The sequence below is a fragment of the Eurosta solidaginis genome, chromosome 3 (genome assembly GCF_040869045.1).
Source record: "Eurosta solidaginis isolate ZX-2024a chromosome 3, ASM4086904v1, whole genome shotgun sequence".
NCBI lineage: Eukaryota > Metazoa > Arthropoda > Insecta > Diptera > Tephritidae > Eurosta > Eurosta solidaginis.
Genome location: NC_090321.1, coordinates 234614463 through 234630333, shown reverse-complemented (window position 1 = coordinate 234630333; position 15871 = coordinate 234614463). Strand labels below are relative to the sequence as shown.

The window sequence follows — 15871 nt, the reverse complement described above, 5'->3', positions numbered from 1 at the left end:
AAAAAAAATCTCCAAGGTGGTATCGCAAAAGCCAAGAGCTATTTATTGTGAGAAATAAACACCTGATTGACTGCTATCAATGCATCGTAAATTATCAAAAATAAATTGTATATATTTTATTTTATTTGAGTCCAGTCAAAGAACCACATGTTGAGAACTATCATTTTTTCAACTTAAGTAATAGCATTTTTCACTGATTCGTAAAAACTCTTGTGATTTTAGAGGTATGCTAGTTATCAACAAGAGCTCTAATGGTACTCAAGCCACAAATCACCGATAGGTTAACTAGAGTTTAACTCTGCCAGATCGGCCGCTTAAGCTAAGCTTAACTCTACTCAAATGCTTAATGTAGGCTGAAAAGTTACAGAATAAGTTTAAGGGTAGTTTAAACTGAGTTGAACTTGTACTGAAAAACCGGGCCTATGAGTTATAACCAAACAGAGCTGTTAACAGATTAAATGGCTGTTAACCCAACAGTTGCCAACAGATGTCGCTCGAAAAGCTTTTAGCAGTGATAGGGAAGGAGTTGAAGTGTTGCCAGCTCATAAAGAGTTTCTACTAGTCTGATGTTACTGGTGCCCTACTGCGACACGGTGTGTCGAAAAACTGTGTCTGCACTAGAAACTCCATCATAGGTGTCAACGTCAACTCAATTACTCGACACTGCACTGAGTTACACAGCCTTATAGTGTATGTACTTCAAGAAGTAAACATCTCATGCGTAATTTATCTGCTCAAACATTCTTCAGGTAAACACATACTATTCAAAAAAAATTTGTTTTTTTTATCTAAGCCCTGTCGGCATTGTGCACCACTGAGTTAGATGGCTAGTCGATATCAGCTTAAATGTTTACATATGAACGGTTGTATTTGCATATTGCACCCATTAATGCTTGCATTTTTCTAATTTTTTTTTTTGTTGTTCGACTCGTTTGTGTTGTGGTTTAAGTAATTTGCAAATTGTTTTAGTTCCACCGGAAATTCATTGCCGAGGGTAATTGTGAGCTAAAGTTTAGTTGTGAAAACACTTGCAACATACGTATGTATGTGCATATTTAAATGTGTATATGTGTGTATACAAGTGCGCTATAGAAAGTGAGCGTGAGTCATTTCAGTGAATTGAGCCATAGAGCAGGGATGATGTTGCACTGTATTCAATACTCTTACAGTGGATGGATTTGAATGATGAGACCAGGAAAAAATGGGCGGCCGGTACGGCACATCTGTTACAGTTACTAGTAGAAAATTCTGATGATGCTTCGATTTGCGATTCAAGTTAAGGCTATTATTTTGTTGTTGGGCCTCGATGTACTGCGACCTTTATTAAGACCTATTTTGCTTGTCCTTTCATCCTGTCGTTGTATGTGGAGGCTTTTAATATATTTAAGCACATCTTCACGTTTTTAACTCCTTTTCACAAAGACATTAATGGTCAAGCCACCTATGCAGATGGGAGAGTATCCGCCTTTGCCAGAGCGATGCATTCTCAGTTCAAAAAAAGCGACAGATTTGTGTGTCGGATAGATTTTACTTATTTAGGTAATATCGTGGACTACAGTGTCCCGTATAATACCAAGTCAGACTTCGTAGGTCTTTTTTGCTTAGATTTGTGATTTTGGCTGATGCTGTCATTGCTGGAGTATAAACAATTTGGTCTATATTTGCCTTGGACATTCAATCTAGAGTCCGCATTAGGCTCTGGGCCATAGAATGCTGCTGAAGACCCTGCATGGCTGAGTAGTTTGTATGTTTATCACCTTCATGCCTTTGATGCCACGAAGCCATCCCAAAGTTACCTTTTTTTTTTTGGTTCCAAGATCACGTTTATGGGAGTATAAACAATTTGGTCTATCTTTGCCCTGGCCATTCAAGCTTGAGTCCACAGAAGGACTCTAGACCATAGCTTGCTGCTATAGCACCTTGCTTGGATAGAGATCATTAAGGTCTACTATTCATTCATCCACTAAGCTGCTGGATGTCTGACATAAAATAGTTAGGTAGCATTCTTCTTAAAGTTCGGCCTATAGGTACCTGTTTTTTAGTCATCAACTTTTGATCCATCCGTTAACTAGACCTTCGATTCAGTGTCAGTATATGGATTCGCTTTTTCCCAAAGATGCATATTTTCAAGGCTACCGCAATGCTAACCATTGATCGTCTGCATACCCGTTATAATTGTTTGAGGTTGATTCTTTTTTGTGTGACTCTCCACCAAACAAGGACTCCATAGTATGGGGCTTACAATCGCTGCGAATACCCATTGAGAGAAATATAGCGATAGACCCTACGTATACCCCAGCATTATTTTACATGTATGACTTTAGTGCCGTCGAGCCTTCTTAACTCTCTGCTCCACGTTGAGCTTGCACAACAACTTACTATTTAGAATGATTCCTTGAAATCTTGTGCAAGGTTTCTTTTGGAGGGTTTCCCCTCTTAGCTTAAGCCTGGGGGAATTTAGGTCCTCCTGATAAACAAGACCATATCAAAACATCCGATCCATCGAAGAGCTAATTGTTAGATATGCATGAAAGGAGCTAAATTTGGTAGCTATAACCCAATATCGTGGCCTGGAACATGCAAATTTAACGTTCCGTACCATTAACGAGAATGGCTCTTTCCAAGTAAAGTGCTACTCAGCTTCAACAGCCCTAAATAATTCAAAGCTAGTGTCTTGTAGCAATGTGCAGAAAAGAGAGTATAAAACAAGGTCCAAGTGGGCTGTCATCTAACAAATCTCCAGGATGCGCTGTTGGTGGACTCATAATGCCTGATGCGAGTGGAAATTTTAAATTTCAGAATCCCACGGAATTCTTAAGTGTATGCTGTTATCAGCTCTGACGGCTGCGCTGTATGCCGTTCTGCAGATTCTACTCAACTTTAACGAGGCCAGTGCCTCGGGGCAGCTTGGGCGCAGGTTATGTGGCCATTATAATAAAGCATCATCAATTACAGGCAAAACAGGCTATCAAATTCCGTATCTGAGATTCGAGTAGGCACTTGGAGCCATAATGGAGGTGGATGGGTTGCACGAGGGTGCCGTAATGGCGGACGAAGCGATACATTTGTACACCGAGGTTTCCACAGTAGCGGAAGATGTAGCGTAGCCACCCCAGCAGGTTAGGAGGCTTAGAATATACCCGCGGCAGGTATGCCTGTCGTAAAAGGCGACTAAAATACCAAATTGATTCAAGGGCTTGTGTAGTGCAACCCTTTCAAGGGGTTACCAGCGCAAAATATAGCTTCTCGAACCCAATTATCAACCGCACCTACCCGTTGCGAATCCTGTTTCTCTAAGTGCCGAGGCTCTGGCGACCCCAAGTTCCTTAGGGATCTAGGAGTGGAAGGGCGCTATGGTCTAGAAGGTTTCAGTAGTCATACCAAATCGTTCCCGAGATGGTCGGGCTAGTACATTAATCGTGCTTGTTACAGCAACGTATCGGGCCTGCATCCGGCAATGGACCACCAATATCGATAACACTCCCCAAGGCCTTCGAGGAGTATCCTTATCGCTAAAACAACAACATGCAGAGTAAAGCAGTAGAAACACTGGGAAAAAGAAGCTTAAATACAGCCGCGTAAGCTTTTATGTTGGCAGCCAAGAAGGCAATCATCTCGCATAGCAGAGAATCTAAAAGTGAGCTAAAGCGAAAGAAATAGGGAGAAGCATACATCTTTATTTGGTCCATGGGCATATGGGAATACATGAGAACAAAAAAGACGAAGAGCTGGCCTTAAAGGGCGCATCCCTGGAAGATTGCTGCGTAGACGTCCCAATTAGATTGGATGAAATTAAGAGAAAGCGAGAGATGAACAAGCGATAAAGGCGTGAACCCAAATGCGGGGCTGTAAATTGTCAAGATCATGTGTGGACCTTATAACCAGAAACTAACAAAGTTACACCTATCATTAAAAAGAGAGGACTGTTGTTCATGATGGCTATCCTGACTCGTCACTGCCTGCTGGCGTTACACGCCGTTAAATAAGGATTGATCAGTGATAGTAGATTTAAGGAGGAAACTATGGAGGACATTTTGTGCTCGTGCGTTGCGATTACCAGGCTAAAACTCCAGGAATTGAGATTGATACAGCTGTCTGATCTAGAAAGCTTCAAGTATTTGTAATATAAGTTCTGGCTTTTGATAAGATTTTTCAGTTTGATCGTTAAACAAACTTCTGGTATTACTATGGACTCACTCAGTCTATGTGAGGTCCTCACGGCCCGGCCAGTTTGACCTATCCTAACCTATGTGTTTCGCCGCTCATACTACGCCAAGGCAGTTGAGCTCCTTCACATTGAAATCATTTTAATTTTTTGCGGCTTCGTTATATCAAAAGTACCCACTGTACGCCACCGCTTTTTATTTCGTACCTTTCAAACACGTGATTATAGCTTTACCACAAAATTTTTGTTGCAAAACGTAATAATAAGCTTTAAAATGCAAAAAAATTTCTTATTTAGTCAATTAAATGAAAAATAAAAATATTGCATAATTAAAGGGGACACGAGTGCAGCAAATCTGCAACTACAACACCCAAGCCACACAAATACAAATACAGCTATTTGCTAAAACAAGTGCACTTACTTAGTTCAAAAGCACACAATTTTAAGGGTGAACGCCTTAAAGTATGCAAGACGCATTTAGTTTTAAATTAGTTGACAGATTTTATTACTGCAAAGTAGATATTTTTTGGTCAAGGGTTGCATGCAAAAGGACTGCTTTGCAGTTAAAGAATAACGTGTGTAGAAATAACCGCATTGCACTGACAGTGCATTTATTCTGAAGACAGCGAAAAAAGGTATTGTGCTAACAATAACAATAAATAAACAAAACAAAGAATGATATGCAAGTCGACAATAGAAAGAACAAAAAAGGTGGTTACACTATATCAAAACTACCACAAATGCCATGGTTACAAAAGAGGGCAACAACAAATACGAAGCACAGCACACAACACTTTTGTTACCTTAAAATTATGCTACTGCTGCTGCACTATTTTAATGCCTATTTTTTTTTTTTTTTTCTTTTTTGTTAGGCCCGGTTTTCAGTAGTTGGTTAAACTAAGCTTAAACTAAGTTTGCTTAAACTCTAATCAAATTTAAACTCTAGCTAAACTACTGAGCAGTTTTTCAGTCACAGTTTAAGGCCGCTTTTGAGCTAGGCTTTTTTGTACGGCAACATTGGTTTTTTATTATGAGATAATTTGTAGATACGCCAAAGCTGGATTTTGTTTACCCAACAAACATTTAAAAGATATTTCTCCAGCGAAATATATATCTAGTTCCGGAGGTGATATCCAACATCATTATCTAGTTATTCTTACACCAGATAGTTCTCGAGTTGATCTCCAACGTCATTAGCATTTTCAAATTATTATCTAACCTTTTAGAGATTTTGAGAAATGTTCAGGTCTCAAATGAATATTCGTCACATTCCTCCAGTTGATATCCTACATCGAGTTGAGATGGAGTTGAAAAAAAAATCTCCAAAGGTGGTACCACCGAAGCCAACAGCTATTTATTGTGAGAAATAAACACTTGATTGACAGCAGTAATGAAGCGTAATTTATCAAAAATAAATCTTAATATATAAAAACACGTGTCACAACATTTTCGGGCGCGATGGACTCCTAAACTACTGAACCGATCTTGAATTTGTTTTGCACCCCGTGTGTAGTTTGACCTAACTTGAGAGATAGAATAGGTTATATCTCAGTTTATAGCCGCAATATTATTTTATTGCAAATTTTTTAATTTGTTTATACGTAATAATAAAATTTACGTATACACAGTGGCACTCATATTTTCAGGTGGTGCGGATATACTTCCGTGTAATTGCTTGGTGTTTAATTAAACAACCTGCTTATCAATAAAAAATATTATAGCGATTGATATCAAGTACAGCACATCTCCAGGGGGGAGGGGTGTTTCTGAGGGGGCCCGCGATTTAGAGGTACAATGACATTTTTTTAAATTCGGGAGAGTCTTTAGTTGTGTGGAGGGTAATTTTCATAGCTCTGGGTGACTAGGGTTTCGAGATATAGACCAAAACATGGCCAATGAATGCCCAGACAGTGTTTATACAATATGGATATCAAATGAAAGCTGTTGATGAGTGTTTTAGTACAGAGTAATATATTATCCAGAGACGGACTGGGACTGGGATTAGGACTAGGACTGGAACTGAGACTCGGAGTGGGACTGGGACTGGGACTGGAACAAAAAAATACATACCACCCTCTGGGACAGACAATAAGGGATGCAGAAGGATGGGAAGAAATTGAGATGAGAGAAAAGAGAGAAGGATATTGAAAAAGAGATAGAAGACGATAGAGACGAAAATGGGGATAGATGAAGCGAAAAAGACGGAGGGAGGAGTGAGTAAAAGGATTAGGAAAAAGTGAGGAGGGGGGAGGGCAGTGTCGGACGGAAAAAGCTTATTAAAATGTATACAGATAAGCCAAATTTAGGGCAGGACAACGTCTGCCGGGTCTTCTAGTTATATATATTTTATTTCATTTTCGTAAAAATACTGTAGTATTGGAATCTTACACTTGAGCCCACTTAAAGAACCATAAGTTGGGAACTATCATTATTGCAAACAACTCTTGAGATTTTAGAAGTATGCTATTAATCAACATGAGCTCTAATGGTACTCAAGCCCAAGTACTTGTTGGGTATATTCGACGCCATTTCGAATGAACACAAATCACCGATATGGTAACTGAAGTGTAACCCTGCCAGATCGACCGCTTAAGCTCAGCTTAAGCTTCAGTTAAAGTAGACTGAAAAACTGTAGAATAAGTTTAAGCGTAGTTTAGCTGACAAACTGAGTTGAACTTGTACTGAAAAACCGGGCCTTAGTTTGCTACATTTCGCTAAAATACAAGCCAACAAGACAATGAACTTTTGTAGCAATGTTTTGGTCGTCGCGTTGTCGGTGAGTCCTATGACAGGCAATTGTAACGGCCTAGTGGTCGTCAGCTTTGTTTCTGTGTGTGCGCTATTTTTTCAAAAATGAATCATCTGAATTCTCAATAAATTTTCTGGGCTTTAAATGTGTGCAAGTAGTATTTGCAAATTGGAAGAAGAAAAACCAAGATAGTAAATAACTGAAGAACGCTCGTGTGATGGAAGCCGCTAGACAAAAAGAGCAATCAAAATAGGGTTGGGAAGACACAAGGGCTAGTATGCCAGGATATGACGCCGTAATTTTTGACTATTATAACTCTACAACTGTTCGTGGAGGGATATTAGATGACATAAATCTTCCCTATGTTATGTCATCTAATATCGGAATCACAACTAACATAACCTCAGACGCCGACCACATCACGACCGTGACTTCCAGGTGTAGAACATAAGATATCACTCAAGCGGAGAATGGGAGGAGAGCCTAGACAGTGGCATTACAAAATTTGTGTTACATAGAAGGCTCAAAAATGAAGAAGGAAACTGGAGCTGGAATGTACTCAAAACATCTGCAGCTGAATTAATCTCACCGACTACCTGACTCAGGCACTGTCTTCCAGGCGGAGGTCTATGCCAAAGAGAGATTAACCAGACTGCTCCAAAATTGTACGCTACCATACATCAATGTAACTATCTTTTTCGACAGCCGGGCCCTCTGAATGAATTTGCAGATCAGATAGCCAGAAAAAGTTCCAAAATGGACATAAGCGCGGCAGACAGCTGAAGAAAATCTAGAGATCTGAAATTGGAGCAACTTAATTTCTGTGGACCAACCAGGATATTTGTGAAGTCTCAATGTACTTATGGCCATGTTTGGATAGGAAAGCAACTAGCTTCCGTCACAAGCTAACAAATTTGCAGTAAAAATGTTATCAAAGGTAATTGCGATATTACTCCAATACATCGACGGCGACGCATACCTGCGCAGAAGCTATCATACTGATGAGGACGAAGAGGAGTCGACTCAGATTTCTGAGCGCCTGGTTTTTCGGCAGTGATCCTATAAAATGAACGAAAAGTTTGCGAAGCGCGCATGCATGGAGAGCAATTAAAAGCTGTTGCATACAGTGCTGGCCATATTTGTACAACAAATCGTGCGCTAGTGGGGGATTATATTTTGTAAATTTGATTATTAAATGTCTTTTTCAATGTATGATGTTATTATTGTTATTTTATATTAAAAAAGAAGCAAAGCAAGCAAATCATGCAAACATTTGCAATCTAAACAAAATTGTTATGTTAACAAAAGGCGCATCTGCAAAATGCGGCCAGCCTAAACATTTTTTCTGTTTGAAGAAAACCCGGCTTCACAAATTTGCCATCTCCAGCACCATTATTGATTCTAAGAGAGAGAGAACGAATAATGTCACTGAAGATGTCACAATGCCGAAACCGGTTTGTTGGTTTAACTGCAATGTTATATGATACGCTAGACTAAGAATCCGCATTTTCGGGTCGGTTATATTGAGTGTGCCCAAGTTACCTTTGTACCTTAGTTACTTTCACTAAAAAGCTATGCATGCGGAATCTTTACGGGGATTCACACAATGATATCAAAACAATGCTAAACTTAAGCGTCTTGTAAATTGACTTCGTACTCCAACTGCTTACCTGAAATAAAAAAAAATACTGTTTTAGAGGTTTATGTATAGGAATATAATTTTATTTATAGGACAATAAAAGCTACATCATTCAAGGGTAATGTAGTACAAGCAAGGTGGTTTTATGCCATCAGCTGATTGCTTCTTCTTGATTATTTTTGAACGCCTTGTACAACAATATCAAGACGAATCCATACCAGGTGGTGGCAAAGCGAATTCAACCAATTCGCCGGGCAGAAGAATGTCAAGTCCAAAGAAAATTTTCTTTGATTTCGATTAACTGATATGTTGTAGTACAAGGCGTTATATGGAAAATAATCAAGAAGAAGCAATCTGCTGTTACGATAACAACACCTGGTACCGAATTCGCCTTCAACAATATGTAAGTTAATCGAAACCAATGCTAATTTTATTTTGACTTGACATTCTTTTGCACGGCGAATTGGATCGAATTCGCTTTAACATTATACATTTATCTTAAAATTACTAATATTTTTGGGTTTCCCAACTTGTTTTCGCCAAACTGTTTAAAAGCACCATTAAGTTCTCTGCGGAGTATATATAAAAGGGCGCTAGGGCTAATCGCAGTCACATAAGTATGTAAAGGTAAGACTCATATTATAAAATAACTGCGTATTCTCGGAAAATGCTCTAGGACCCAGCTTAATTACTGCCTCACAACGCTACTGCTCCTAGAAGTCAGAGCCTTGAGGACAGTTATACGAATAGCAGCAGTTCTCTACCGTTTAACTGATGAAGCTGAATGTATATCCATAAGACGCCAGAAGAAAATTTGTGGATGACATTACTATGATCAGGTCTTCGATATTTAGGTTAGGTTAGATTAGGTTAAGAGGGCGTGCGTGGGTGTTACCCACACTTCTACTCGGACACATTTTTGTCTATTGTGAGTGCCCGCAGTAAGTACAGGGTGGCGGCAAATTCGTTTAGCCCCATTACCTTTTAGTGGTCCGCAACGAACCACTTGCTTTCCCTGATGAACCCAAGAAGAAGCGAGACGTCCACAATCCCAACCTCTGTCAGGCTGTCGAAGAAGCGTGAGCCCATACATCTGAGCTTTCCTCTTTGAAGCGCCGGGCATCGGTAGAGAAAGTGGTAGATCGAATCCTCTTCCTCCTCATCCTGACAGCTTCTGCAGAGGGAGCTTGTTGGTATTCGCCACCGTCGGAGCATTGGTGCGATAGCACAATAACCTGTGATGACACCCGTAAGTACCCTCACCGCAGATTTGCTCAGTTTGAGAAGGCAGCTGGCGTCTTTCCTATCCAAGCATGGCCATAAGAACCTTGAGACTTCGCAGTCAACCATATTGGTCCATAGCAAGTCCGTTGCCATGTTCTCATATTCGTCGATTCTCCCTAGGAGATAACTCAACGGCGGTCGGACGGAGCTGTCCATCTCACATATGTCTAAGTCGGAACATTTCCTAGCCATCTCATCCGCGAGTTCATTCCCTTCAATGCCGCTGTGCTCAGGGACCCAGCAAAGGGAGACATTGTTATGACTTACAGAAGCCAGAGAGGCTCTACACCTCCGCACGATGTCCGATTTTATCATGTTGGACTCTAATGCCCTTAAGGTGGCTTGGCTGTCAACAAAGCTTGTTACGTCGGTGTTGGAGACCGCACTACCTTGGAGCAGCTTTGCCGCTCTGTCTATGGCATAGACCTCGGCTTGGAATATACTGCGTCAGGTGGTGGGAATAATTGCCTTAGCTGTAGATGTGTTGAGTACATCCCAGCTCAAGTTCCCTTTTCCATTTTCGAGCCGTCGGTGTATATTGTGATGCCCTTGCCGTTGGCCTAGACAACTTCCCATTCCTCCCTAGAAGGATATCGTATGTTCCGAACCTGGAAGTCCAAAACCAATGTGATGTGGTCTGTTTTGGATGTTAGGTCGGTTATTATTCCGTTCATATTGGATTCTCTTAGTCGTAGAGCTCCTCTAACGGCTAATCCCTGCACGAAGACTTGAAGAGGCGTTAAGCGAAAGATTACATTTAGCGCTTCCGGAGGTGCGCTGTTCGCGGCGCTTGATATTCCCAGGCATGCCAGCTTTTGTACCTTCCCGATCCTCTGTTGTCTAGCGCCTTCCACTAGACTAGAGCTCCATATGTTAGTATCGGTAGAATGACTGTGCTGTACATGCAATGAATGACTTGTGGTGCCAGTCCCCAGTTCTGCCCAAAGGCCCTTTTGCAGACATAGTATGCTGCTAGAGCTTTCTTTGATCTCATCTCACCGTTCCTTCTCCAGCTTAGCTTGGAATCGAGTATAATTCCAAGATATTTCGCTTCCGAAGATAGGTTTAACGTTGTGCCGTTTAGCCTTGGTAAGTTAAAGGAGGGTATCTTTGTCTTTGTCGTGAACAGGGAAGGTTCGGTTTTTGTTGGATTTACTCCCAGCCCATTTTGCCCTGCCCATCGCGAAATGTTGCAAAGTGCCGATTCCATGAGTTCGCTGATAGTAGGGAAGAATTTACCTGTGATCAGAATCATTAAGTCATCGGCGTACGCAACTACCTTTCTTCCTTTTCTCCTACAGATTTCAAGAATATCGTTGCTACTAAGGGCTGAACTAGATCCAGATAGTATTTTGCGAAGTCTTGATGCCTCATTTGTCGTCGCCAAGTTCTCACAGTATTGTTCCCATGATATCCTTTTTGCCTTCCTTTGTATTTGTTAAAGGTACATCTGTAGGCATCCCAGTCCTCTTCCAGCCGGCTATGTTTGTGTTTGTTGAAGAGTTTTCTTGTTATTGCTCTGAGTTGGCTTAGATCTGTGTACCACCACGTAGTCCTCAGTTTTGTCCGTGGTCTAGTAAGAGGACAACAGAGTTCAAAAGTGTTTGTCAGTATCGTTGTCAGTCGGTTTACCGCTCTGTCTATATTATTAGCACCCCGTCAGACTTCCATTTCTGTGGATGCTCGTTTGTGAGATATTACTTCAGAATATTTATTCCAGTCTGTTTTTCTTGGATTCCTATATGGCCGGGGAACTTCCACTTCAAAATCGATGTTGAAGGGTATCCTACCGTGGTTCGAAAAGGAGCATGTGTCTGACACTCTCCAGTCATCGATTTTTACAGTGTGAGAGTCTGTGGCCAGGGTGATATCTATGACTTCCTCTCTAATTCTATTCTTAAACGTTGGCTGGTTGCCTTTGTTGTATATAATTAGGTTAGTAGTAAGTAAGCAGTCAAAGATGGACTCACCTCTTGCATTTGTGTCGCAACTCCTCCATAGCTCATGATGTCCGTTGGCGTCGCAGTCTATGACAAGGTCCATCCCATGCGCTTCCGTGAACTCAACGAGTTTTCGGAGAGGTGTCGGTGACGGCGTGTCCCCCTCATACGGGAAGTATGCGGTCGGTAGCAGCAGCTTGGGCCCCGCTTTTATTCGCACACTACAGTGACGAGGTCTCCGATGCAGTGCTATGTAGAGATAAATAGATTCATATTTTTCTTAGCTACTATGCATGCTCTTATTTTACCCTCTTTTGTTGCATTTAGACGGTAGCCGTCCAGCCCTAATCCGCAAAACTTGTCTCTAACCAGCCAGGGCTCTTGGGTTAGAGCTATGTCCACTCCGTTTTCTGCAATGAACTTCGTTAGGTCGAGCGAGGCGGAAGCTCAGTGGTGCAAATTAATCTGCACCACCGCTAGCTTCTCTCTTTGCGGAAACTGGCCCGTTAACCGGCATAAAAACTTTAAGGGAGCCCAAACCTAACGATCCCATTAAGCTTCTTTATGGCTTGTAGCGACGTTTGATCAATTGCGATCAGTAGGTCGCTGCCTGCCCTTGTCTTGGAGGGAGTCATATAGACTACCTGCCACTGGTCTGCCCTTAGCTCCTTGTTCTTCTTGTCCAGTAGTTTCAGAATGGACTCCGTTGCCATTACTGGAGGTGGCATCCACACTGAGTCCACCGGACGAAGCGGTAAACTGGAGTGAGGGATCACCTCAACTGTGCTCCCGGCCAAAGAGCGCCTAAGCCGTGGACTGCCTTCGTTAAGAAATCCACGGATTACTTTTTGCAGCAGCCGACGACCTTGACACCCTTCTGCCAGCACGCGCCGTCGCAGGATATCTCATCGCTGTCAGCCTCGAGCATCCACTCCATTAGCTTGCCCTCTACAAGCAGCCACCTTTCCGGCGTTATCTTCCCGTCAGGGTTCATTCGATGATGGCTACTTGTAGACCTGAGAAGCAGTCGAAGGTAACGTGAGGTTTCCGCTTTTTCGACTCCTTTTCTGCTCCTTCACCGGATTTGATCCTCTTCCAGCCTTGTGCGCCCATCGATCCGAACGAGAACGATTGGTTAGCATCCTTGCCCTGATCGTCTGAAGCTTTCCGGCCGTCAGATTTAGCAGCGTTAGTTGCCTTGAATTTGCTACTACCACCTTTTGTCTCTTCCTTGTCTCTCATACCCGACGAACCGAATTCGCCATTACCCTTGGAGTTTCTTTTAAGTCTACCACTCCTTCCAAAAGAATCGGACTCGACCGCCCTTAACCTGTGGAAAACAGACGTCGTTGTGTGCCGCCCCTGACACGGGGTTAAGGTTATGTGTGCCAGGCGCCACCCCTGAACTGGGAAAACAGACGCACCTGACGACGTATTAACCCGTTAGGTCTATGTGTACCAGATGCCGCCCCTAACATGGGGAAACAGACGCATCCGGCGGACAATAAGTGCCTTCCCTAACATGGGAAAACAGTCGCACACTCGTAGCCGTTAAGGCAAAAGCAGCAGTTACCTCTCCACGAAGTTCGAACCATACGGGCGGAGGATGCCGAAGCATCTCCTTTTGTATGTGCAGCGCCTCGTGGAAGCGGAGTAAGGCCCGCACCGCGACAAGGTGCTTGCCATAGCGGAGGTTCGATCTTTAGATAACCCATCATTTCATTCGCATTCGCAACTATAAATACTGCATTCGCAATGAGACATTTACCAAGATCTGGGTAACACATATCTTTCGATTACGCGTTTGATTGTTTGATGCGAGGCTCGCCTTTCATACGGATCAATATACGCAAACTATCTTCCAATACCATGTCGGTATTTACGCGTTCTGATGCTGCAGAAAGCTCAGCGCTTCTATGGTTTGGATAAGCCTACGTTAAGAAGGCGTTGTTGTTGTTGTTGTTGTTGTAGCGATAAGGTTGGTCCCCGAAGGCTTTGGAGAGTGTTATCGATGTGATGGTCCTTTGCCGGATACAGATCCGCTACGCTCCGGTATCACAGCACTATTAAGGTGCTAGCCCGACCATCTCGGGAACGATTTATATGCCCATACTATACTTTCAGGCCATCCCTTCCTCCCCACTCCCCGTTACAGGGTACCGTTATGCGAACAAAATTAATATACTCTGTGAGCTCTGGTCAGCTGAGTATAAAAATTTGAAATAAAAAAAGCGCAAAATCAAATTAAGAAAGGCCATAAATTCCATTTAAATTATGACCATCCAATCTGGATGTATGCGCCCATTCGACTATATTTTCCATAAGAGTTGTTACATGATATATACCAAGTACATATTCGTCTTCGTCTTTGAACAGCTCGGCAGGTAGCGCGTCATTATCTGTCGCTTCGTGATTTTTAGACGGGATATGGCTTTTCTCACTACATCATTGTCGGGTGCCAGAACGGGTTTTGCATCATTGGCAATTAGGATATCGGGTTCGTCTTTTCCCTCACTAGCTAGAAAAAAGTGTTGCTCCACAACTTAGCATATTCTGTACGTCAGTTTTTTCGTAGAATTTTCGAAATTTCTCACGATATGCTGAGTGACCCTATAGGCAGATTTTCCTTTTCCGTGGCGACATTCCTCATCGTACATGTTGCTTTATGCGGCCTGGTATGTAATGAGAGAAGTAAGCCCCCATTGCTCGGCTACATCGGCAGGTCGAAGACTGCTCTCAGTGAGCAAGTTTGAAAGCCACGTTGAGTAGTCATCAGCTATCTGTTTCGTGAGCAGAAGAAAACTTTCCTTGTGCCACTGCGCGCACTTTCTTTGCTTCAAGGTAGTTGTTCGAGTCAATATTTGGATTTCGTAGAGTGCGCTCGTCCTGGATACTGCAACTATGTCTATCGTCACCTCCTTATAGTCAGATTGACGTAACAAGTTGTCTTAGAAAAACCTTCCTTCACTAAGTACAGTCCTATGAGCGCATTAGAAGGCGAACGTCTGAATATTAAAGAAATTCTAAAGGCTCCATTACTGATACTTAGCATATACTTGACTTGGCTTGCGAACTGTCACTTACAGTTCTGTTAAATGAACATTGCATGTTACTGATTAGTCAAAACTTAACTTGAATTAGAAGTCTGTTGAATTTTGATTTTCTATGTAAGTTCTAAGCAGGGATGCACCTTAACGTTAAGCTAATCGTTTATCAAAAAATTTCCACCGTTTCCGTTGAAACGCTTCGAAATATTATCGATAAAGAAATTATCAAGATTAATTGTATCTCGTTTTTAACCGAAACGAAAAGCTTTCGTTAACGTTAAAAACGTTAACGAAAACGTGATACTTTATGTTTGAATTGTGCTGGCAATGCTATAGCCATGGTGAAGCCGTAAGGTGGCAACAACGAGCGCACATACACACACAAACTCTATGTAATTTGTTTGTGTAATTCGTTGGTGGTAATGTCAAAAATACTCTGAGAAATGTTCGTACTGTCAAAATTCATGAGAAAAGTTGCAATCAGCTTGGATAATGATTTCACCTTTAATGACTCCGCCATCAATCAGCTTTGCCAGCATAGTTTGAAATTAATAATCAACATAAACGATTTGATTTCGTTTTGATATGGCAGAAAACGAAACGAAATCATTTCGTTAATTTGACGATCTTAACGTTAATAAACGAAACGAAATGACTTCGTTTCGTTTATTAACGTTGATTATCGTAACGAAATGATATCGCTTCGTTGGTTAAGCATGCCTGGTTCTAAGTGACGTTTACATTTTGAGATGCCATTTGTTTGTTTCCATTTCATTTTGACATTTTGTCATACAAATTGACATTTATTTAAAAATAAATTTCAACGCTGATTATGATGCCAGATTGTATGCGCAAAGTGGAGTATAATCGTGGCTAAGTTGCCAAGTTTACGCCAAGTCAAGTCAAGTCTATGCTAAATATCAGTAATGGGGGCTTAAGGCAGGTAGGAATTACCTCTCACTGCTAACTTTGCCATAAGCAACAGCAGATGATTTAAAAAAAATTCGCTCCATCACAACACGAAATTACTTCCACAGAAAGCAAAAT

The 15871-nt window shown here is 41.7% G+C and overlaps 1 long non-coding RNA gene across 2 annotated transcripts in view; it reads right to left on the bottom strand.

Annotated features, from left to right (window-relative positions):
• The window catches only part of LOC137245248 (uncharacterized), a 563221-nt gene that overhangs the window by 60346 nt on the left and 487004 nt on the right, over positions 1-15871 (bottom strand). Inside the window, exon 3 of one of the 2 annotated variants that reach the window (XR_010951275.1) lies at positions 6422-8584. The exons of the other annotated variant lie outside the window; for it this stretch is intronic. This is a non-coding gene — a long non-coding RNA (uncharacterized lncRNA). Of the gene's footprint in view, positions 1-6421; positions 8585-15871 lie in introns of those variants that run through there. 2 annotated transcript variants of the gene reach the window in all.